This window comes from Epinephelus moara, chromosome 14 (genome assembly GCF_006386435.1).
Source record: "Epinephelus moara isolate mb chromosome 14, YSFRI_EMoa_1.0, whole genome shotgun sequence".
Classification (NCBI taxonomy): domain Eukaryota; kingdom Metazoa; phylum Chordata; class Actinopteri; order Perciformes; family Serranidae; genus Epinephelus; species Epinephelus moara.
Window position 1 is genome coordinate 28,549,892 of NC_065519.1, and position 25,653 is coordinate 28,575,544.

At 40.5% G+C, this 25,653-nt stretch overlaps 1 protein-coding gene across 6 annotated transcripts in view; it reads left to right on the forward strand.

The window, feature by feature from the left end:
* Positions 1-25,653, forward strand: part of lingo2b (leucine rich repeat and Ig domain containing 2b) — a 61,381-nt gene that overhangs the window by 30,484 nt on the left and 5,244 nt on the right. Inside the window, exon 1 of one of the 6 annotated variants that reach the window (XM_050062404.1) lies at positions 24,509-24,802. The exons of 4 other annotated variants lie outside the window; for them this stretch is intronic. The gene's annotated coding sequence lies outside the window, so the exon portion shown is untranslated. Of the gene's footprint in view, positions 1-24,508; positions 24,910-25,653 lie in introns of those variants that run through there. One more of the 6 variants, XM_050062405.1, reaches the window with a different exon arrangement.

A 25,653-nucleotide genomic window follows, 5' to 3' on the forward strand; every position in this document is an offset into this window, starting at 1 on the left:
CAGTCACAGTGAGCCTCAGGCTTCTGTCACATTTGTAGTTTGAAATCCACATACGGTATACTGCAGTCAGTGCTTTTATTGCAGTTTACAGTTTAACCTAAACAACAGATACATTAGGAGGATTAAGTAATTATTGATCGTTGCTGCTCCCCATTACAAACTGCAGCAACAATGCTGGTAGAAACGATTTCTAGGAAAGATCCAACTGAGGAACCTGATCTTATATGAGAAACTAGTTTGTATTTGCTCAAACAACGCAATTAGTTGACTGACAAAAAAAACTCATAAATCAATTTACATTAACTGGTTACAACTTCTTACATGTGAGAAGTTGCAGCTTTTCTCTGTTTTATATATGATAAATTGAATATCTTTGGATTTTTTAATTTGTCAGTTGAATAAATCAAGCAATTTGAAGGCATCACATTGTTCTCCGGGGAAATTTAAATTTTTTTTTGGCTAAATATGTTTGTTTTTTGGAGTAACCAAATTGGCGTATTGGACTAATGAGTATAACCCTCAAGGCCTTTGCACATTGAGTCTGTTTGTTTGTCTGAAATTGTTGCAGGTCTAAAAAGATAAAGACCCCGGGGTGTTTCAATCACATTTGCACACTGAGTCCGAAACTTTCACCCGCCATTTAAGTTTTCAAAACAGGTTTGATTTTTTGAGTTTTTCACATTTGTTAAACCTGAGTTGTTTGACCACAACAATGTGTGGGACACATCCACGACAAGACAGAGGAACGGGTCGCACAGTTTCCTCTCATAACTCAGATAGCTAACTTTCAACAGGTCATATAGTAAAATTCAGGTGGATAATGATGATGATGAGGAGGAGGAGGATGTGGACTGCGCACAGATGAAAAGAGCGAAATTGGGAGACAGAGAGGGAGGATAGTTCAGCCCCTTCAGGCAGCCACACTGCCAAATGCAAGACATGGGGAGAGTGGTGACAGCCAGATAGGTATCTCCAGAGGAGGGGAGCAAGGGAGGAAATGTGTCTTTTCATTTTGTCTCATATTGTGAATTTCCACAATGAATAGAACAGTAAAACACATAACACTCAGGCCTCTAGTTTCACAGACTGGGCGAGGCGGAGGCGCAGCGCACCTGCGCTTCGCCAACTGGGTGTGGCCAGGCGGATTTTGCAAGTTTGGCACACCGTGCGCGCTGGCGCAGCTATTTCTCTTTCCCACCTCCGTCCCTCCTACCTGCGCAAGTCGGAAAGAGGGAGGAGAGAAGGCGTGGAGTGGGTTTTACACAGTCGATTCACATCACACCAATCAAACGAGCCCCTCTCCTTGCCTTTAAATGCACCACGTGGAGGCGTAATGAGAGTTTACTCTAATGTGCCTGACATTCTGGAAACCTGCCTGTGAGGTTTTGGTGACGTGTGCGCACTGTCCGCTGGTCAGCCAAACTTTCACTAGACCAGCTGCACTCCGCCTGCGTTGACAGTAGACCTGGTTTCAGCTGGCGAGCTTTTAGGGCACCTTTGGCGAAGCCTTTTGGCACGAAACTGTCACTGCACCAAGCTGGATCTGTCGACACCTCCCCCTGCTGCACCGCCACACCCATCTCAGCGCACCTTGGTCTGCCAAACTACCAAACTGAGCGCGCCTTGGGTTGCGCTGCTAGAAACTAGCTCTGCGCGGGGTTCGCCACCCTGCGCCACGCCGGGAAACTAGAGGCCTCAGTGTGCAAGGTGTCCGTGTAAATTTTTCTAGATGTTGGATTTAAAAAAATGCATCCTACAAAAAGGATTCAGTGTGCAAAGGTGGGGATATGTTGGAGACAAACTAGTTTTGTACAATGAGTATGCCAACCTTGCTTAAAGGTGTTTATGGCTCGCTCTAAGAGGGGATGAAAAGAGAGAGGCTAGGTACAATGATGGGATCACAGCGCACATTTTCAGGCAGTCTTTCCTTGCAGGTATTCATAGTTTTGCACTAGTTTTTATATTAAAATAGTGTCATAATGGGACGTCGGTGGCTTAGTGGTAGAGCAGACGCCCCATGTACAAGGCTGTTGCCGCAGCAGCCCGGGTTCGACTCCAGCCTGTGGCCCTTTGCTGCATGTCACTCCCTCTCTCTCCCCCCTTTCACACTTGTCTGTCCTATCAAATAAAGGCTAAAAATGCCCAAAAAAATAGTGTCATAACGCTGCTCATAGTGATAGGCGAAAATGCAAGTGCTCATAAATCTCTAACTTTTCCACTCGCTGTTATCACAGGGCCTGCTATGGTGGAAAAGCAATTAAACTGGACTCGAGTCGAGACCTTCACCAGCCAAGGCCAATGGTGCATTCGTGTGCTCCTTGGACGTTCTTCCAACTTTGGTGTGTTTCTGAGCTTTAAGCTCTACAAAGAAGATGTGTCGTATTATATTGCTCAATGTTTAAACGAAAAGCTGATAACTAAGAGCAAAGGAAGCTGATCAGAGCCATGAAATATGACTGAAAACTGATTCTTTAGATTATTCCAACACAACATGAATGCAGCACAAACTGTGAAGATAACTGGGATGTCTGCTACTTGCTCCTCAAAAAGCAAGGGATCGTTGGTCAGTGACATTCCTTTGACATCATATTGAGCGTATAGTCTACCTACCTACAAGTGGGAAACTATATCAATGCATTTAGATTAATATTTTATCTTTATTAATTTAAACTTATACAAAATGATTGGTAATGCATCGAAGAGAAGTTTTGCCAAAAGTTTTAAAACTCAAAAGGTTTGATACATTTACATATATCAACTCGATAGAATCGATACTGTGAAAAGAATCCGTCCACCTATCACTACCTGCTAACTCTCTCAGTTGTTTGGTGTGTACAGAGCTTTTTTTAGTTATTGTACAAAAAAAATAAAGCAGTTGGATTTATGGAGTTTTAGGTGACTCACAGTTGGAGCACTTGTACGGTTTGAATCAATATGAATCATCAGTCCAAGATTTACAACTGCATTAGAAAATATCTGGCTCTTAAATAAAAACTTGAAGGTACAAGCCAGTATACATAAAATGAATGACTCCCAAAGTGCATCCAATCACCGATCTGAAGCTTCTGTCACCTATGTGCCCAATGCCTCCAAAGAGTATGGTGCTGAAGAAACCTACTTTCACTTTTAATTTATGAGTCAACTTTGGGTGAATTTAGCAACTATGGTGTCTTGTTTTGTTCACAAATGCAATGGCAAAGTGAATTTGATTCACTAACTGGCTTTGTCCCCATAGCAACAGCGTTTGACCCTCATGGGTATTGTAGGCCCACTGCTGTGCCAAAATGACAAAACATTTCTCAGAAACAAAGCTGAAATAATTAAAACTGGTGGCCACAACATCAACCTACAGGAATGTGACAATATCCGAGAGAGTCTTGTGTTTCTGTGTTCAGTAAAATTGAGGATTTTGTTTAAAGAATTGAAATGAGAATACAAAATGATGAAAAACACATAAGGTTTGTTGATAACTATGCAAAGCTTTGTGAAACCAGCCGAAAAGAAAAACATCTAGTGAAGAGGTAACCTAAGAAGAAATCATCTTGCTAAATCCTTAAATAATGAAAGTGATTTGGCTTTTTTTTTTTACCGACTAGGGAAAAAGGCTTTTAAGCCTGTTGGAGTGAAATGTGTTATGTAGAGCCATGGCCGGAGGAGCCTGTTAGGGGACCCCAGAGCAAAAATGTTTTGTCAGGCTCCTATTTATCCCCCCTGTTGCCTGTTACCTCCATCAAGTACAGTGCGCACAGAGACCAAGAGACCAGCCAGCACCTCTATGACAGAGTGCTAAATGATCTTTGGTTTTCTGTGTCAGTTAGTTTGAGGCAATATGATTTAACACAGCAAAGAAAGGGCCAGGACCCAGTTAGATATTTCTTTGTGCCAGCAGTGCAGAATCCCAAACAAATTGGCAATTGATCAAGTTAGGTACAAAGAAGTGAAACATAGTGAGCAGATGGTAATGAAGTTTCACCTAGCAGGGCTCGACAGTGCGAGCGTTTCACTCGCATTTGCGACTAAAAATAGGTGTGTGCGAACTGTAAAAAATATTTAGGGGCACATATGTGCATAAAAAAATCAGCCGAAGCAGCCTATATTTTTGTCAATAAAAAAATATGATAATCTAACCGCAAATGTTGGAGGAACTCCAGCCGCCTTCCCTCTTCCCTCTTCCCCGTGTGACACGGTTATGGGCGGTTTTCCAAGCCACTGTCGGCACAATGAATATAAGTCCCACTGTCGGCAGTGTGGAGGAGATGGACTGAGTTAAGCGGCGGATCTCCGGGGAAGCCTGCTCCGTTCTCCCCGTAGTTCAAATAATTTCAACTCCCTGCTCCGTTCTCCCCGTAGTTCAAATAATTTCAACTCTGAGCGCAGCGCTCGGGCGGAAAATCAAAGCGGTGCGCGACGCCAAGGGTAGCGGTGCCGCTTTGTCAGGCGTTGCTGCCCTCTCCATAGACAAACAATGGGACAGCCAGCGCAAAGCGGTTTTACAGCTGATCATGTGTAGAGGCCTTTAGGGATATAAAATAATAATAAAGCCCTTTTCACACAGAGCGCACAAAGCGCAGACCTCCACCGACGAACCCATTCATTGTGTATGTGCTACCGCGGCGCAAGAGCACACCGCTCTGCCGCCGAGCTGAGCGGCGTGCGAGGGGGCACGTGTCGCGGCGTCTGCGCGCCGCCAGCCTGCGCTCAAATTGAAATTTTTTTAATTTCACCGCAACGCGCTGTGACGACACCTCGGCGCCGCGCGTCCAATAGCAGAGAAGAGCCTGAAGTAGACCTGGAAGCGGTCACCATGGAGCTGTGGCTCCTGAACGAGCCTGTACCCCAAATCCTGTCCTCTGCGCCCTACCCCGCGGTGGGTGTCATATTGCAAAGATAATATATATAAGATAATAACATTAAAGACAAAATTAAATTGCTTTTTCAAAACTTGATGATTTTACCTTTCTGTACATTTTGTATACAAATTCATTAAATAATTTTGCTTGTAAATGTCTATTTGCATCACGTTTATTACGGAAAACACATTATTTGATCAATTTACATTGTGCCCCTAAAGTTCTTTATGCGCTCCTTACTTTTTCAACTTAGGAGCACATGTGCTCCGTCGGAAAAAAGTTAGCGTCAAGCCCTGCGTAGAGCATTTGTGGACTTCGGCTTGCATTTCGGCCATCGAAGTGATCGGATTTGGACGAGAGGGTGGAGCTGTGGAGGAGTGAGGGGTGGATCTGACTCATAGCCTATGGTGACGCTTTGCAGACAGCCTGTCACGCATTGTAGCCCCACCCTTAATTCTGCATATCTTTAACCCTTTAAGGGTAACCAAGTGGCAGCCTCCTAGGCTGAAAAATGAAGCCAATGCCCAAGTCCCAAAAACTGCAGTTCATCCAATGGCCCCTTGAGGCTGGCTCAAAAACAGAGTAATTCCCTAATGACCCCCATGTTAAAATGCCCAACTTTACAGCAGAAATAAACATGTTTACAGCCTGGTACAAAAATTCAGTTTTGGTCTCTATAGCTAATTTCAACATTTCATGACAACTGTGCAGGGGGTTAAGCTAGGTGCACAACCTAACACATTGACGGATTGACGCTGACCTGAAGTCATTCGTTCCAATGGAGGTGAGACGACCGATAGTAACAGACTTGCGTGCAGCACGGCAGCGGTTCCATTGACCATTGGACCGTGGAGGCGTTGGATTTTTCCTACTCGGGTGTTGACAACATGGGAGAAACAGAGCGTTATGGTGCTGGAAGTAGGAAATAAATTGCAATCGCAGTTGTAAACAAACAATATCTCATTTATTTATGCAAAAGAAAAATAAGCATAAGCTTTTTTTTCCACTATTAAAAGTGATTGTTGACCACAGGTTGATTTCTATGCAGTTGATAATTAATCTGTATTTTAGAATTTTGTGCTCATTTCCATAGCCCATTTTGCGCCTATATATCAGCTCTTTCAATAGTACACTACTCAACTTGTCTCAGTTCAGTTGGTACAGTGACAGTCAACATGAAAGATCTTCGCAGGAAGATGTTGCTAGCTCTTCTGCTAGATGACTTCGCTAACAGCTCTCGCCGACAGCACACTAGCTAGCCACCCACATCTGGCCAGGTCAGTCAACAACGGAACCTCGCAGCATTGTTCTGGGGGTGGGGAATGCGTTGGGGAAATGCTCCATTGAAACAGGAAAAATAGGTTGTGCACCCGGCGTTAATGTTTGTATAACTCACTCAATATTTAAGGGTGGGGCTGCTTGAGTGACAGGCTATCTGCGTAGCGTTGCCACAGTCTGTGAATGAGATCCACCCATCGCTTCTCCTCAGCTCTGCCCTCTTGTCCAAATATTGTCCCTTCTGGCTCCAAAAAAACAAGATGGCAATGGCTAAAATGCTGAACTGGAGGCTTCAAAACTTAAGTCCACAAACCACTGGGTGATGTCACTATAGCTGAGTCCATTATTTCATGAAGTCTATGAGGGTATAAATATTTTTCAACCTGGACCCTATTTTTCCTCATTTTGGGGGTCAAAGCAAATAATGAGGACATTTTTTTAAATTGGTCCAGTATTTAGCGAGACAACAGACTGCAATATACTGTTAATGGGTTACTGTCAAATCTAAATTTAAATCCAAGAAAACTGCTTGTTTTTGCCACTGACAGGCTCAAAATGTTATTCTAATTGTCTAACAACACTATGAAAAGGTTCCCTACAGAGAGAGAACTTTTTGTTAAAGAGTAAGCCTTTTTGTTGAACCAAAAACAGCTCAGAGATAGGCATCAGCAAACCTACCAGACTCCATTTAAAGAATTTAATTTTATCATCATAAAACACACTTCATTCAAAGAGGACAGAAACAAGATAAAACCTCACAAAAAACATCTTTGTTCATTTTTCTACTGTTCCAACAATTACCAACTCCGTATTGTTGAAATAAACCTTTAAGTCACCCAGTTAGATATGAAAATATGCCGACTATATACAAGCTAAAATTACTGTCCGTCTCTGTAGGGATCCTTTCCATAATGTTGTCAGACACTAAGAATAACAATCTGAACCTGTCAGTAGTAAAAACAAACACCTGTGCAGCTGACAGAAGTGATCCATGATCTGTAGCCTATTTACTCATTCAGCAGTATGTAAGCCCACCTGACTGCTGTTGCTCATGCTGTCTATTTACAGCTCCCGGTAAATGTCCGTCATGCTAACGCTGTCCATGCAGGGCATTCTGTCAGAAAGGGTTGAGGAAAATGACTCTTTCCCTTTCACTCCAATGTCACCTTGGCTGTCACAGCGACTTGAATTCTTTTGGAGCCGGAGTGAATTCTCGGGAGTGACGGTGGAGATTGCTAATCCGTCAGAATGATTTGGTGACAGGCGAAAGTGCTAATCCTCCAATGTTATTCAGTGCCAGTGAGGACTGCCTAATCCCTCGCTGAGGGTCTGATGTAAAAAGAGATGGCGCAAACTAAACGGCTCTCTAGGAAAATTACAGGAGAAAGTTCACGCTTTCAGCACACACTGATGTTAACACTGAGAATATTTACTGGTGCTCTGTGTATTTAATATCATTTGGGTCTAAGCCAAAAATGTATTCATGTGATGACTGACACCAGAATGAAAAGACATCTTAGTCCACAGTCAAATAGCTTTCAGGACTGTTGAGGGAACATGGACTTCTGTGGGATTTAAAAACCTGTTTTCAGATTTAATTCTTATTTTTACAAGTGGAGAAACTGACTCAGTTTTAAATATGATATCAAGTTTAAGCGGGCATAATATTCAAATATCATTAATATAGGATTAACTCAATTTTGAGACTTGTCAAAATAGATTTTTCACTCTAAAACTGTTAAGTCGGTGTTAGTTATTTAAAACTGTAGTTCCTGAAAGAAGCTGTGATGCTGCTGCAGTTTATTTCTCTCACCCCCTTCGTAAATACAAAGTGATTTGAAGCCAGTGAGAACATGTTGCGGCTTTGGCACAAAACGTCCGCACAAGTTCAAACATCTGTCTGAAAAACTAGCTGCTCCAGAGATCTACCCAGCATTCAGGCTTTCATCAGATTCTTGTTATTAATAATTGCTAACAGGCAAAATTACTTCCTAGAAATGTGGAGCTGAATACAGAGGAAATATCAGGTCCCATGCTGACATAGTTTGTAAGTGGAGGAGGCTTTCAAGGGAACGAGAGGAGTGTAAATTCTAAGAGAAAAAAAATTGGGAATGAAAGCACATTATGATCGTGAATCCCTTGGCAGCTAATAGGAAATGACTGACTTTTAGAGCTAGTATTAATTATAGAGCTGTCAGAAGCATCTGGCTCAGGTTTCTGATACCTAACCTAACTACGGATAATGTTAATTATCATTTGAAATATATTTTTAAGAAATGATGGAAGTGAGGTTTGCAGTGACCTTGAGATAGTGTGCAGAAAGTAGAAGTAAGATGTCCCCAAGCACTGCAAATGAATTGGAAACTTTAATTCAAAATGCACAAGTTAATCACCTAATTATTGGCACTGTGATGCAACTACAGTATTGTTAACTGTGGGCCTCTCATTCGCCGAGATGAATCATCTTTTCTGACTGAATGAGAGGCCTGAAGCTGGGAGGGGATGAACCCAAGAGATTTGACAAAAAGGTCTAAAAATATCCTTTGATAGTAGAGCACGCACGTAGAAAGGGACAAAATTAAAGGACATTTTGGGGCATAAGCTTATTCACTTGCTTGCCCAGGGTTAGATGAGAAAATAAATCTCCTTAGTCTGCCATCTAAAGCCTGACACATTAAGTAATTGTCTGAAAATTAAAAAATAAATGTTGAGGTGTTAATTGGATTTTAGGCAGAATTAGAAAAAATATATATAATGGAAATAAAATGTGCATATACGATTTTCTGTTTGTATCACAAATTATACTTTTATGGCCATTTATTTACCTACTGTAAAACTTCACTTAAAAGCCTAGTCTCAATAAAATGCCCAGTGTGTGATCAAATGAATGATTCATAATTGACTAGTCCATACCCATTGGTAGCTTTGTGTTTTTATTAGTAATAATAGAACATTTTTCACACATAAAAAGCACAAAGATGTTCTCATTATCATAACTTGGCTCTCAGAATTCACCAGATTGCCCCCGGATCCCCCTACAGGGTTTGGAACAATGTATATATACTATATATATATATACTGTATATATATATATATATATATACCTTATTGTTCAGACTTAGATATATGACCCTACTTGTATGTGCCCTGTATCAAAAGGACTGGCCCTAGCTTGGCCCCCCCATTGAAACTGGCCTAGAACCGCCACTGTTTGTCACCTTCTACTTATGCCAATCCTCAATGCCTATATGCAGTTTCACATAGACTGACCACGTCAGTGAGTAGAAAAACGTGAGACAGACAGAATGACACACTGACAGTTTCCGTGATTATGTACAGCATACCATACCATGACTTAGTCACACCAAAAATTAGAAGGAAAAAAACAAAAAACATTCGGCCACAGGGAGAGCCTCAGCGATCGGTCGCATTTTAACCATTTTTAAGCATTTTTCTGTTGTTATAGCGCCACCCAGTTGCAAATTAGAGTTAAATTTCTCCAGTCACCTTGAGGCGTCCTGTTCTACATATCTACCAAGTTTAGTAAAAATCGATACGGCGGTTAGGCCTAGATAAGAAATTAGCTCTCTAGCACCCCCATTTTGTTTGATGGGGTCAATAATGGAGGGGTCCCCTCAGATTATCTGTGGTCATATGCCTACAAAGCTGCGTGGTGATTGGTGAAACCCTTGAGATGTTATACACCTTTATGTGATGAGCCACGCCCTCCGCAATATTCATTGCCTTATAGAAGCTCAGTTTTAGTAAGTTTTCCAACTTTTGCCAAGAGGGAACTTTAGATATTGGTCCCTAGATTATGTTCACTGAGTTTCATGCAGATTGGTCAAACTTCCTAGGAAGAGATCGATTTGAAGTGTTTTTCAAAAAATTCAAAATGGTGGAAAATCTATATAACCGGAAGTTATGGGTTCTTGAGACAAATTTGTTCCTCATGAGGAGAGGCATCTCTGTGCAAAGTTTCATGTCTCTACGACATACAGGGCATGAGATATGCCCATTCAAAGTTTGCAATTTCAATTGGTTGCTATAGCGCCCCCCTTTGGCCAATTGATGTAATATTGCTTCATTCGCATGTTGTCAAATTTCACATGACCAAGTCAGTGAGGAGAAAAATGTGAAACAGACACACACACAGACCCACAGACAGAGTTTTCGTCATAGTAAGATAAGTTATCTGAAGCCTAAGTTTTATACAAGTAATACTGGTTTAAATAAACAATTTGACTGTATTTCCCATCTTTGTTGAGCAACACTTTTGTGTGAAAGGAATTAAAGGCCTGTCCCAAATATAGGGCCGTAGATTTTAGTTATTTAAGAAAATAATAGCCCAGGCTTTTAATTCAAGTTTTACGGTAAATTCTTTTTTGTTTGTTTTTAAAAACATAGAAACGAACATTTTTATTTTGATTATGTATTTATTTATACATATGTAAGATATTATTAATGTTAAACTTTATTCCAACAAGTCTTTCAACCTATACATCCACATAGGTTATTTGTTTCTGCCCTCTTGTACAACCCCCAGGAGCATTTTTAAATACAACAAATTTACCACAGAATGACCTGTACGAAACAAGTGGTAAGCATTGTGAAAAAGTCACAGTTAGGTTTAGACAACAAAGCTACATGGTTAGGTTTAGGAAAAGATCATGACTTGGGCTGAAGTAGGTAGGTTTGTTTCATAACTTTAATTACATTCAATTATATGTAACAGCGTACCTACGTGATGTAAGCTATAGCATACTTACGTGATATAAGCTAAGTACATTACTTACTGTAAGTCAACATTGTAACTTACATTAAGCTTTTACCTAAGTTAAAATAACTCAACACTGACTTTTGGTTTCACATGCGACACAAACAGCAGTCTCTTGGGTCAAAGTCCCGTTTGTTTGTTTGTCTGTGTTTTTTTCCTGTCACAGAGCTCCACATTAACACTTGCCCAGGGTGGGCAAGTAAACTCTATGTTTGGGCAAGTGGAATGCCTCAAGTGAAAAATCAATGGGATGTCCAATGTAATATTATCTGAAAATATACTGTGCAGTGTATCTGGGAGCATCCAGTTGAGCTGCGTGTGTGAGTCCATCTCAGCACTAAGCATTGAACAGGACAGATGAGAAAAATCTGGCATACTGGACACTATAGAAGTTAATTCTGTGGATGAAGATGTCATAAGAGACTTAATATTTTTAGCCATCATTAGCTATGGTGCTGCTCCGGTGTGATCCTATTCCTTTCAGAGGCTTTGTAATCCAGCCTTGAACTGCAGTGTCTTTTGAGAGACTTAGTAAAATAAATCCATAGTGATAATTCTGACCCTGAATGTCTTTTGTGATTATTTATCTATTTTCCAATGTTTAACTTTGGGTAAAATGCTGCATTTATCCGGGAACTGCCCATTGGTCCAACAGCCCATTGGTCCGACATCCCATTTTTCCGACCATATTATACCCATTGTTCCGAAGTCCATTCCGAAATCATCATGATGCCCTGTGGTTAAGGTCTGGTTAGGTTTAGGCACAAAAACCACTTGGTTAGGGTTAGGAAAAGATCATGGTGTGGGTTAAAATGAAAAAGAAAGTGACAAACACATAAGCCGTGAGCCTGCTTCGCCTCAAGCCTTTCCCAGCTGACCCAGAGCCGGTCGCGGCGCACCATCAAGGCAGAAATATGCCCGACGGGAGCCATTCAGCACCGCGGACCGTCGGACTAATGGGATGTCGGACCAATGGGCTGTCGGACCAATGACATGGATCCGTTTATCCACTGTCACCAGCCGTCCAATCTCAGTGGAGAAGGGATGGGACAAATACCACAAAGACCAACCATCACAGAGGACAAATACAAGTCTACTACTACTACTACTACTACAATTTTCAGCTGTGAAAAGAAACACTTTGGTGGATACACGGCCTTCTTAAAGTAACACCAGCGACTGTCCAACAAATGAGAATTAGGTCGGACAAGAGCATATCGACCAACCGACCAGAATGTGACAGCCCTACAGATAGGATAGATAGATAGATAGATAGATAGATAGATAGATAGATAGATAGATCTTTATTGTCATTCACACCATGAAGGGACATGAAGGAACGAAATACAGTACTCAGGTCTCAGTACTATGATTAAAAAATAAATAAATACTAATAAATGATAACCTAAGAGCTATAAAGAGATAAATAAAAACACATTAAGTCAGTAGTGGCAGTAGCAGCATACAGAAAAGTGCAACATCTTAAAGGAGACTATTAAGTTAATCTGCATATTTCCCAAAACTAAAACTATTACTTCAATTACTGTGAAAAATAATCGCTGGTTTGGACCTTGGAAACTTACGCTGTACCAGTAACTACATACAGGGAGTAAGATGTGTTGCTTCAACACGTCCTCACTCCCAACTAGTCAAATACCGATGCTTGGTCAGTGGCCCTTAGCATCAGTTATTGATGCACCGAGGCACCCTTTAGCATCGGCACGCTAAACAGACTCAGACTTTCATCCAGGAGACTGCTGTTCATGTCCCATGTGAAACCAAAAGTCAACAGTGTTTTATTTTGTAGCGTAGTATGTCTTGTAATATGTGACGTTACGTTACTTGGTAGGATTTAGTTATTTCAATTTAGTTTAGTTATTTTAAACCAAGCCATGCTTTTCTCTAAACCTAATCGCAAACTTTTGTTGCCTTAACCTAATTTAACCCATTTAATAAGCAGGAATTGTACAACTCCCGTGAAGCTGATTTGACACTGCCTGTAATGAGCGGAGATTGACATGCTGTCCCTGAGCCTCCAAAGGTGATGCTACAGGAGGACCAAGAGCATTATAGTTTGACTTGTAGGGTTGCTCTCTGTATTCACTCTATGATGGATTAAACTGAAATTTCATTTTAAAAAAGCTGTTGCATCATATCTGCTTATCTCTCCCTGTAATTGAATCTAGCTGTTTATATTGACTCTTATCAAAGCTTCAGTTCCTATGAACACAACACAGACACAAGATGTTGGAAGTCATTTATGTTTCCTCTTTAAGTTAATAAAAATGTCTTATTTATGAGCTTCCTGGCTGTTTTCAAACGAGAGCACTTTCCAGTGTTCTTATTTCCTCTGAAATCCAGAGACACGTCTGTTGAATCTTAAAAATTAAGGACGGACTTTAATCAATACTTGGGATCGATGTGGGCACCATATAATTGCAACAGGCCCCTACTAGGACTGTACAAATGCCTCCCCTGAGTTTGTGGCAAACATAAAAATGTTGACAACAAGCTCCTTTTCCCTTTTTATTTTTAGAGGTAAGGAATAGATGTAAGTTAACACTTGACCTTTTAAAAGTGGCGACGCCTCTTTGCCGTTGTGGTTTGGCGTCGTCTGAGATTGGAAGAGACAGAGCTTTGAATGTAGCCATGGGTTAGTTCCTTCACCTACGGGAAAAGAAAATCATGTGTTACATTGTGTGTAGATTTTTCCAGTTAAGTAAAAACTTGTATGTGGGCTATTTTGGTGTTTTAATATGATTGTTAGGATTTCACACAAGCTTAACTGGAGATAATCCTAACCCCTATACCCAGCTGCAGTGAGCCTTTGATGGCACTGTTACAAACTGCTGAAAGTTGGAACTAAACGTCAGTGCCGTTTTGAAACATATTACATGGAATTTGTTTGCAGATGATAACACTATTAGAGCAGGCGCAGAAAAAAAAACTGCTGTAGTATGCTAAGACAAATCTCATTTTGGTGAATGGGAAAGAGCCCTATGAATCAGCGGTGGTACACATATACCATGAAAAATGGATGAGTTCTACCTCCCGAGACTAAAATTAGACAGGAACCTAATACGGTGAGTGTCCTTCAAGTAACACTCTGATTTATAAGCAACAACAAGAGACAGAGGGTGAGAAAAATCTGCTATTCCACAGAACACTCGCCAAGATAGGTAGAGAAACGTAATGCCAGTCGACACAGCGTGGAAAATCTGATTATTCCTTTCGGAGGAAACCTAAGCAGCCATTGAAATGAAGCAATGGTGTCTTTTCAAGCAATCATTTCACACAATGTGATTACTGTGTGACTGTCCTTCAATGACAACGGCACTGAGGTAGAATATATAATAGCATAAAGGATAAGTGTACAATGTAGTATGAATATTAATACAGGATTTTGTGTACCGTGAGCTACAGATTTGAGTGCCTGCATGTTAATGTTTGGGGGACCAAATTTCAATTTGGCAAGCAGTTAATGGATGAGCTACTTAACTAGTTCATTAATTAATGAGGAAGGACCTTAATGGACTTTTTTGGTCCTTTAACTTCTGGAAGAGGCGTCTGTAGCAAAAGCCAGTAATTAATTACTTACTAACATTTAAAAGAGCAGACTTAATGGCTTGTTAATGTATCAATTCAAGCTCTTCCATCCATGTGCTACTGTAAATTAGTGACTCAAAAACATCTCCAAAGTTTTTGTTGTGGCTGAAAGCAGAAAGTAATTGCATTTTGTCATCCAGTAGGTGTCTGTTACATAAACATGTATTATGGCCTTATTCAGACAAGACAGGAAACAGTCATAATGCTTCCAGCATATTTGGTGGCTGTATTTGTAGCAACAAAACCAGGTATTTTTAATGACATTTCAGGACAGAAAGTTATTTTTAGCTATTTTTAAATGATGGATCGAAACATGTCCAGCTGTCTTTGTAGCATCAAAACCAGGTATTTTTAATGACATTTCAGGAAATGTCCAGCAGTGTTAGTCAGTGTTTTTTTTTTTAACAACATTTCAGGACATGTCCAGCTGTGTTTGTAGCATCAAAACCAGGTATTTTGCAATGACATTTCAGGATATGTCCAGCTGTGTTAGTCGGACAAAAGCTATTTTTAGCTATTTTTAAATGACGGTTCGAAACATGTCCAGCCATGTTTGTAGCGACAAAACCGGACTTTTTTTTTTTACGACATTTCAGGACATGTCCAGCTGTGTTTGTATCATCAAAACCAGGTATTTTTAATGACATTTCAGGAAATGTCCAGCTGTGTTAGTCGCACAAAAGCTATTTTTAGCTATTTTTAAATGACAGTTCGGAACATGTCCAGCCGTGTTTGTAGCGACAAAACCGGACATTTTTTGTAACGACATGTCAGGACATGTCCAGCTGTGTTTGTAGCATCAAAACCAGGCATTTTTTAACGACAGTTTGGGACATTCAGTAGTGTTTGTAGCAACAAAACTGTTTTGTTTTTTGTTTTATGACAATTTTGGGACATGTCCAGCTGTGTTTGTCGGAACAAAACCTGGTATATTTAAGCAATATCACAGGAGAGGGAGTGATGTCGTACTGCGGCCTCGTGCCTACGACCGAATCACAGCCGTGACGATATCACAGTACAACATCCCGAATCACAGCCGTGACGATATCACAGTACAACATCACAAGCTCGAGTGTGATATTGCTTTTATATAACAGTTCAACAGTTAAATAAGCAAGGCTGATTAAGAAATGTTGAAAACTGAGGACAAAATAGATAATTTAAGCATTTTATTTGTCTTCCACCAACAAAAATAGTTCCCTCAGGTCTCCGCTGTCACCGTTGCTATGTAATGCAGACATGGTGCGCCAGGCACTTACTCTTTATACACATTTATCTGCACGTTTCCATTAATTGTGCAGCCGGTGAAATAAGTCTCTGGTGACTGCATGGTGGACTGTCGCTTCACAGACACAGCCAACTCTGCCTTCTGATCTGACAGTATGTTGCTTTTCTCCAAGTCATTGAGCTCCGCTGATGAAACACTGACAAACCTGGATGTGTGCTCAGATGGATTCAGCTTCTCCTCTCCCTCATCTTCCTCTGATGACCATTCATAGTTCAATTCAAAACTTATTTTAGGAAATAAATCCATATTTTTGGCTGTTTGACAGTGGATGAATTAATTAGCCTACAACGCAACTGCTGACCTAACTGACACTAACCGTCAGTTTTGATTTGATTGTTGATTGCAATCAGCTGTGAGGCGGAGTGATACACAGTGAAATAACCCTGATGTTATACTCCAATATCATCACGGTTTTACTGTCTCTCGACCAATCAGATTGCAGGGCCAGAACTAACTGTTGTATAATTTAACAGCATTTTGGGACATGTGCAGCAATGTTTGTAGCAACACAATTAGGTATTTTTAACGAGAGTTCCGTACATGTCCAGGCATGTTGTAGTAACAAAACCAGTTGGCTTGTTTAATGAAAGAGAGTTTGGGACGGGGTCATCCCTATGTTTCCCGGGTTCTTTGTTTCCCAGGTATGTTTCCCACTTAACCCTGCAAAAAAGGTTCTATGTTCCCCGTTTACACAAAAAGGGTTCTATGTTTCCCGCTTGGTTGAGCGGGGAACATAGAACTGGGGAAACATAGAACCTTTTTTGTGTAAGCGGGGAACATAGAACCTTTTTTGCAGGGTTAAGTGGGGAACATAGAACCCGGGAAACATAGAACCCTGGAAACATAGATACGCTCCCGTTTGGGACATGCCCATTTGTGTTTGCAGCAACAAAACTGAGTATTTTTAATGACAATTTTGGACATGTCCAGCTGAGTTTGTAGCGACAAAACCAGGTATTTCTTAATAACATTTCAGGACTTGTCCAGCTGTGTTTGTAGTATCAAAAGTGGCTATTTTTAAATGACAGCTTGGAACATGTCCAGCTGTGTTTGTAGCGACAAAACTGAGTTGTTGGGGTTTTTTTTTTTTGGTTTAGATATTTTTGGGGGCTTTTTTTTGCCTTCATTAGATAGGACAGATAGAGCTTGAAAGGGGGAGAAATGCAGCAAAGAGCTGTGGGTTGGAATCAAATGCAGCCGCTGTTGCAAAGACACAGCCTTTGTACACAGGGTGCATGCTCTACCAGTTGAGCAAGTAGGTGCCCCAAAACCATTTAATGACATTTCAGGACATGTCCAGCTGTTTTTGTAGCTACAAAAGCGGGTATTTTTTAGCGACTATTTGGAACATGTTCAATGGTGTTTGTAGCAACAAAATCAGGTATCTCTAACAAGGGTTTGGGACATGTCGAGGCATCCTGTAGCGACAAAAACGGGTGGATTATAATGACAGTTTGTGACATGTCCAGCTGTTTTTGTAGCGACAAACCTGGGTGATTTTAATGAGTTTGGGACATGTCCATCTGTGTTTGTAGTGGCAAAACCAGGTATTTTTAACAAGATTATGGAACATGTCCAGCAGTGTTTGCTGCGACTACACTAGGCATTTCTGAATGAGAATTTGGTGCATGTCCAGCTGTATTTTAAATTACCAAACTGGTTATGTTAAGCCAAAACATTAGGTTTTCTGAACCCTAGCCATGTGGTTTTTGTGCCTACACCTAACCACACGTTAATCCTGGGGTTAATTTGTTAGTTAGTTTCAACATGTACGCTACATATGAAATGTACAAATTTAACATACGAAACATATAAATGTAACATATCTGTGGTATGCAGAAATGTACAATACTAATATTTTTTAGTATGAGAAGTAAGCCCAACATAAAATTGGCATCATATCTGTAATAAGGAGCAATTAAAGGGAATTGAATTTGAATTTACAATTTTTAAAGTGACAAACAGGAAGAAAGGCACATACTGCTGTGACATAATTCAGCTGGTGGAGGAACATAATATTCACATTATTCATGTCCACAGCATGGAGGCTCTGTTCCAGAGTGTTTGTGGCCTTTGTTTCAGTTCCGGAGGCTGTAGTTTAGAGGCACTACGCCATCCCTCCCTGTCTATCAGTATGAGCAAACACTGACTAAGTATTAACTGGACTTTTCTAAATCCAGAGACTGCCGGGTAAAGCAACATCTCTTGCGAGCCCGCAGCACAGCAGACGTACAACAAGCCACATGGTGGAAGACAGGATCCGCTGTTGATGGCTCAACAAGGCACCGCTTCAGAGGAAACATGGCCAGTGGAGCTGCTTAATTGGCAGAGTTTGAATGCACAAGCACTAATTAGCCGCGAAGAACATGGTTCAACTTCCGATTCCCAACAGCATCCTGAAAACTCCGCTGACATTTTGCACTCTGCAGGGTGGGCAGTGGGTGTGCAGAGTACCACAATTCCCAGAATAGAAATTGCATTTGGCTTGTTAGCATTTGTTGTGAATACAATGAATTATCATTAAACTGAGACCAGGCTACACTGACAATACAAAGTATTGCTTCCTGGTGCTTTTGCACAGCCTACATTTCAACTGTTGTACATCTTAAAAGTCCTCTGCTTCTCTTTCTGTTCATGGTCTGTGTCATGGGATGGACATAAAAAAGGGCAATCAACAGGGATTTTCTTTGTTTCATCAGACAACTTGATGAATAGAACATGTATCTCATGTTTTCTTAATTCAGTGTATCACAACAAGGTCCCCTCTCTGAATCAGCAGTAAATTACATGTGAAACTTTGCTAGTTGTAAACACAATTTGCACGCATGTTTGTCTGTGCATCAACACATAAATGTATAAAGGATGATTGGTTTAACGATGTGTCCTTTCAGGTCAGTTATCATGCAGAGTATGTCATGTTACATGCTCACACTGCGGCAGTAATTGCCTACATGTGAACTCTCTCATGTGAAATAATTCCATTATTCAAGCCACTATTATATCTGGAAACGAGCAAAGCAGGACAGTCAGGCACATGTTTAATATTTCAAGGAAAAACAGCAGGATGAATGAATACTGTGTTCATTTATGACTCCAGTGATCCAAAGTGACAAGTAAAATCTTAAAAGCAATACATGCTTTTTCCTTTAATGAGCAAACAAATGTAAATTGTGCATTAAAGCTTCTTTGCAGAGGTTGTACTGAATAAGATTTATGTTGAGGAAAATAATAATGGCTCCTTTCCAAGGAGCCGGTCGCAAAATAATTGCATCCATGTAAGTGAATTCAAAGCCTCATGTTTGCAAGGCCGTGCGGAGGGGAGAGAGGATTTATAGTCGAGATTATTATGCGCGGTCGCCACAAAAACCACCCATGCCTTTAATGTTTTATACCTCTAACCACACATATTGAGGTAACTGTGCTAATAACATTAGATTAAAGTTGCGGTACTGCAGATGGTACAAAGATACAAAACATTGATTTAATGGACACCTAAGGGCATGAAGAAAAGTGTCAGACACACATTCTGCCAATAAAAAGTCATGATTAATTCATGAATAATTTTGTGGCGATCAATACTGCAATTTGGGGTAATGTTAAAAATTAATTGGTACAGTCCAATTAAGTCCTTCTCAGGACTTTGCTCTGCTCTTGTCAAAGGCCGCAGATTTGGAGAGTAGTGTGATAATGAACAGGGTTTTAATGGTGCTCGTCTTGCCAGATTAAAATCAACACATGCACCGAGCGTTGTTTGAGTATTACGAAGATCTCCTGGAAGAGCTGAATCAGTTTCCCAAGCTTTACTCGGTTAAAAGCACATTAGAAATCACAGTCAACTCAAGCAAACAAGGCTTTTATCTAATCTCATAAGCGTGGCTTTCCTCATTTCTTCATGTATTTCTGCTTTATATACGCCGCTCTCTTTATTCTTTCCTCCTCTCTCTCTCGCTCTCACTCTCACAGTGACTCATGCATCACCCTACAGCTCCTTTTCGGCTGTCAGATTTTCTACAGTTTCACTGACTCTAATCCAATTCAGAACCAAATCCCAAAATGCTCAACCCTGTAGGCTGCCCTTCTCAATGACCCCCCTCACCATTACCATTTACCCAAAATTCTGTGGGATCTTGTATGTTTTCCATCTTGCCCATGACACGGTTGGCTCCAAGTGTTTCTAAAAATATGGCTGGGCTCGAAGGGAGTCAAGAAATGGCCACCACAGTACTGTATGTGTGCCACCTAGGTCAGCCTGGGTCAGCCTATCAGAGACTTAGCTGTATAGAAATAGGCCACTCAGAGTATAGAGTCATGATGTCCTATAGATAACTTAAAGTCTGTAAGTTCTTTCTTTGATCTTGCATCAATATTTCTTGCAGACGTGACATATATTGAGGCCAATATTATCAGATTATAAAGTTGTTATTGCAAGCATGTTCTTTACTCATCCAACAAACATGGACTAACATTAGCATTCAATTGGGCACGAGTCCAATATTCACTCTTTTTCAAGCTCAATTTAGGTCTCCACCACCTCCTAAGGATAATATCTGGCTCTTTAGTAGCTACATTCTTCACTATGCTCACCAGCTAACATTAGCTGCTAGCTTTGTTGACCTGTGGTGCTAGGCAGGTAGGCTGTTCTCACAAATATTATGTGTCTTTTCCTACGAAAAGCAATGCACCCAAATTCGTACATATCCCAGGTATTTTGAAAGGCTGCGATAACGTGACCAATGCGCTGACAGCAGTAAACAAGGAAGCAGTCAAGAGCGCTTGTAAGGTAGCAGGTCGGGGTGGTGGATGGGTCACAAAGAAACAGACTTTCACTCGAGACTTTCCCCTTAAGCGGCGTATTTGGATCTGTGTAAACTTTGAGTCATTTTAAATAAGGTAAATCCTCACCATGATTTTTTTCGTAAAACTAACCTCAGTTACTTTTATTGCCTAAACCTAACCTCCGTAACTTTATGCCAGTTGCGCAACTGTACGCTAAGGACTTAACATCATTTGTGGGGTGCAAATTTGTAGGATATCATACAAACTGTTGTGCATGCATTTTTTTCGTAGGATATCATACGAACCACTCAATGAGAATACGTCGAGGCAGGTAGTGTACAGAAAACAGCTGCCTTTGTGGGAGCTGTGAGTGGAAACATGGTTGAGATGTAAAACCAAATGAATGAGCTAAAAGATGCTAAAACGTTCCTTAAGCAACAAGTGGTGTAGTGGAGGGTGTATGCAGGTTTATGGGATATACCTACCTCTTTATCTGGCTGTTTACAGTATACCCACCTATCAGCCAAAAAGCCATAAGCATATACAGGAGAGTATACCCACTTCTTCCTTGGTAACCTACCCATCTATCTAAAAGTACACCCACCTCATCAACTACCACTACACCATTGGGACCAACACCCTTCACATTACACATAGTCATTTTATTCAGTGTTAATATAAAAATATTAGTGCTGCTTTAAATGGTCATAAATGTCATAGTTTCAAATATCTGCAAGAATTTATTTCTTACAGGCCACAAATCAATGAGATCACAGAGTACAAATTTGGTATCCTTCAAATGTCACTGGGAATTGTTCCTTGTGTGTTTTTTAATTTCCTATGAACCCAGCAGATTCCTATTCTCTTATTATAATCAAAATACATAAGGCATGGACGTGCATATAGGTGATAGTGAATTAATTAACTGGATCATTTTAACTACAGGATGCATCGATTTGATTGATTCATTTTAATATGAAATGTAAAAACACCCACAAGGCTGCTCTGCTGCTTCGCATTGCCCCTGGTGCCATGAGGTATTCATTTTAATAATAATTTCACAGATTGTACTCACTCTTTACATAGCTTTATATCGTGTTCACCTGAACACGAGGGCAGCAGAGCTGTGCACAGGGACAAAAAAAAGAGCAACTGCGTAAAAATAGAGTTGAACAGATGCTACACTGACCATAGCATCTTCAGTTAATTATAATGGTTGCACTCTGCTACTCTATTATGTGTGTTCCTAGAAATTATATTCCTAAATAGTATTCACAATTACGTTGTGTTAATAATGTAACTGTTGCCTGGATTATGTTCAGAGACAACATTCCATAGAGTTAATGTGACATTACTTCTTAAGCACTTTGGCTAAAGGAATAGTTCAGATATTTTGAAGTAGTGTAGTATGGGGTACTTACAAAAACAGTATATTACACACAGTAGATGTCCGCCAGAACACCCACAGTTTAAAGAAGCAGGCTAGAGTCTGACATAGAGGCTAAGCAATCTACAGCCGTGGAGAGGTCAGCGACAAAACGTGTTTCAGCCACTTAAAAATGTTCCACCTACAAAGAACAATATCAGTTTAAGTGTATGCCATTTTTAGAATATTTTTACTGCTGTATGTTGCAGTCAGACAGTGATTTCCAGTGAAGCCAGAGTCTCCTCCTCAAAGCCAGAGTCCATTGAGCAAACAGTGATGTAACATTGCTGAACAAAGGAACTGTTGGTGTACCACTACCTTTGTATTATTGTGTGACTTTGGCGTTTAAAGGGTTAGTCAGAATGCTCTCGGCGAGCTGAAATTACTGTTTTTCTCAATGGAATCTGGTGGCTTTGAGAGCATAAATGGGTAACTGAAGATGCTAATGACTTCCCCGTTGGGACGGGCTGTCCTACAGATGGAGGGATGGGGAATACTCTTAACATAGAGCACACTTTAACTGACTTTTTAGTTGGGACTTTTTTGAGGTGACTAAAACACATATTGTCGCTGGCCCCCATCCACACCTGTACATTTCTTGGCTTCCATGTCGGACTCCAGTCTGGCTCTCCAAACTGGGGGCGTGCCGGTTGTTATCTACTGTATGTAATACACTGACTTTGGATAAGTACCCTATAAAACCCCACTTAAAAAAATCCAAACTGACCCTTTATGGTTTAACCAAAATCACAATCTTTCTCTGACCTTAAAGGGTAAAAACTGTATTCACAATTTAGAAAAAAAAAAAAAAAAATGCTGTAGTCACTATGAGTGGAGAGTGCATTGCAAGATTGTCTTTTCTGGAGGAAAACAAAAGAAACAAGTTGTCAGTGAACATTTTGCTGATACGTTCAGTATACAGCATTTTTTTGACTTGCCTGGTCCATTATTTGGCAACATCTCCTCATTAATACAAAAGATAATTTGCTGGCATTGCATTTCTCTGAAAAAGGCACTTGCTGTTTGAGATTAGTTGTATATAAATATTATTTCTAGGAGACAGAACTGCTCCTTAACATTTTTGAAGTAATTTTTATTTCCATCTGCCTTTCACTCCTTCTGCCATCTGCCATTGCCAGAAAGTCTGAGAAGCTTTAGCTCTATTTAGCTGGAAAAACAGAGGCCTCGTTAAAACAAGCTACTAAATCTCAGGCTAACTCTGAACAGGTGCCACACAATACAAAAGAAAATATATAATGCAGGAGCCACCATTTTTAGTCAGCAGTGACCTTACATATTTCTTTAATCCTACCGATGTTTGAAGACGTGGTTTGTTACAATGCTACCGTTTAAAGATGCAGTTTTTGTCAAACTACTTTTGTTGTATATTTGTTTCTCCGTAATGTTGTATTTTTCAAAACCACATTCTGCCATGAAGACTTGAAGGATCGCATAATATTATATGTAATACATTCTGTCAGCCCTTACCAACCGTCCATTTAGTCACTTAGTGGTGGGAGAAACATGTCTTTAAGGCAAAATACTGAAAACAAAAGCAGTTGGAGGACAGTGAGCTCTGTATGCCAGATATGGATTGGGACATCAAACAGACTGCTGGTCTTCAGCAGAATCAAAGCAACATCATTTTTCAAGGTTATGGACTTGTACAAGTGCTGGAATAGTGTTTTAATCCAAGGACATGATTTACAGTCTTTGTGAAATCATCTTTATTTTATCAGTGTCTGCACCGCGAAACCTAGATCGGGAGAGATTTAGATTTATGATATCTGCTGTAAATATGTCAGATTTGTTTAGGAGGATTGCAGCTTTAAAAATGGTGAAAAGTCTCAGTAAAATGGAATATATTTAGAATTAAGGCATTAGATTTTTTTTTCTGTGGCCTGTCAGAGAAGCTGAACTTTGTTTCTTTTAATGTTTAACTCTGGAGAAAGCAAAAAAAAACAACCTCCAGCACAACAACAGCTACTTTATAATGTGCTTTTTTGTGATATGATCTTAAATAACTTAGTGTTTTTATGTGCGCAACATCTCAAGCAACAGCATTGCCGTGGTCAGGCTGCGTGCTTCCTGACACACAACTCTCCGACAGATCACCAGAGCAGTTCCCCACTGCAGCAACAGACAACTGGACTGTAATTATTAAACAGAGAGGCAGAGAGGAACAGAGGCAGACGGGTAAAGGCAGACAGATAAATACACAAAGACAGAGGCAGGCTTGTGGACGGATAATAAGGTAGACAGACAGAGATAGTTACCAGAGCAGCAGATGGATGGGCAACAAGACAGGTCGACAAATAGCAAGGCGGCCAGAATGACAGATTGGAAACACCTTAAACTAGGCTCTGCTATACCAATGACACCGAATTTCCAGGAATGTATTCAATTTGTGTGCTCTCTCAATGCAAGGACTGAAGGAATATGAGAAAACATATCAGCCTCCTTACTCTATTTCTTCCTTTTTTCATTAACGTGATTGGCAGACTACACAGAGCGGATGGGAGTAAGGGTTTGTAGTTGCTGTGGCAACGGCCTGCTCTTTGTTAAAGGCTACATTCCTGGCATCTGATGTTTCTGCGCTGCGATCGATAAAAACCCAGCCTGCAGGGACTGATGAACGGACCGGGGCTTTTGCCAGGCCAGGCAGGACTGGGGAGAGAAAAAGGAGTTTGGTGGAAGATGTGTGAACAGGAGGACGGAGAGATAAAGGAGCGATAGGCAGAAGAGGGAGAGAGGAGAGATATGGAGATGCGAGCAGTGCAGCTGCTGAGCCGGGCGGAGGGGTGAGTGCTGTGGGGAAGAGTGTGTGTGCGTGTGTGTGTGCTCTCCGGCTCCTTCTGCCTCATCTCGGCTATTTTCTGAATGTCACTCACTTCACTATCAAAGTAAGGTATGTGTCTGTCTGCGTGCTCATCATCTGCTTACCTTGGCTGGATTTTTTTGCTTTGCAGTGACTGACAGAGCTCTGCAAGCAGTCTAAAGCTTTTTAAAGGCATCTTTCATATTTCTAGCATTTTTCTTTGCCTTTATGATGTGCACTCAGATTTCCGTCGCTCACAGATGTGTCTTAGGCTTTGCACACCTAATTGGCAGAGATAGCCATGAGCAGAATGCAGATACTACTGGTAATAAGGCAATTATGGTCAGCCTCACTGTCTACATAGCCATCTGTCAATTCAACAACCTGTGGCTGCTGGAAGGTGATTTTCTGTCAAAGTCTGTGTCTTTCCAGGCTGTGAGGAGGCATGGCACTCAGAGAACATCATGTTTTACTGTTGAACTATGCATCCTTCCCCCCATTACCCCACCGTTATCTTCTCGTTCCGTAAAACCCCTGTGTGTGGCAGCTGGGACTTGAAGCAACAGTTCATTGAGCAAATTATGAAAATGTAAAATAAATGCAGAAAACGTAAAATAAATGTAGAAAACGTAAAATAAATGTAGAAAGCATAACATAAATGTAGAACTGTAAAATAAATGTAGAAAATGTAAAATAAATGTAGAAAGCATAACATAAATGTAGAACTGTAATATAAGTGTAGATAATATAACATAAAGTAGAAAACATTAAATAAATGTGGAAAATGTAAAATAAATGTAGAAAGTGGAAAATATAGAAAACAATAAATGTTGA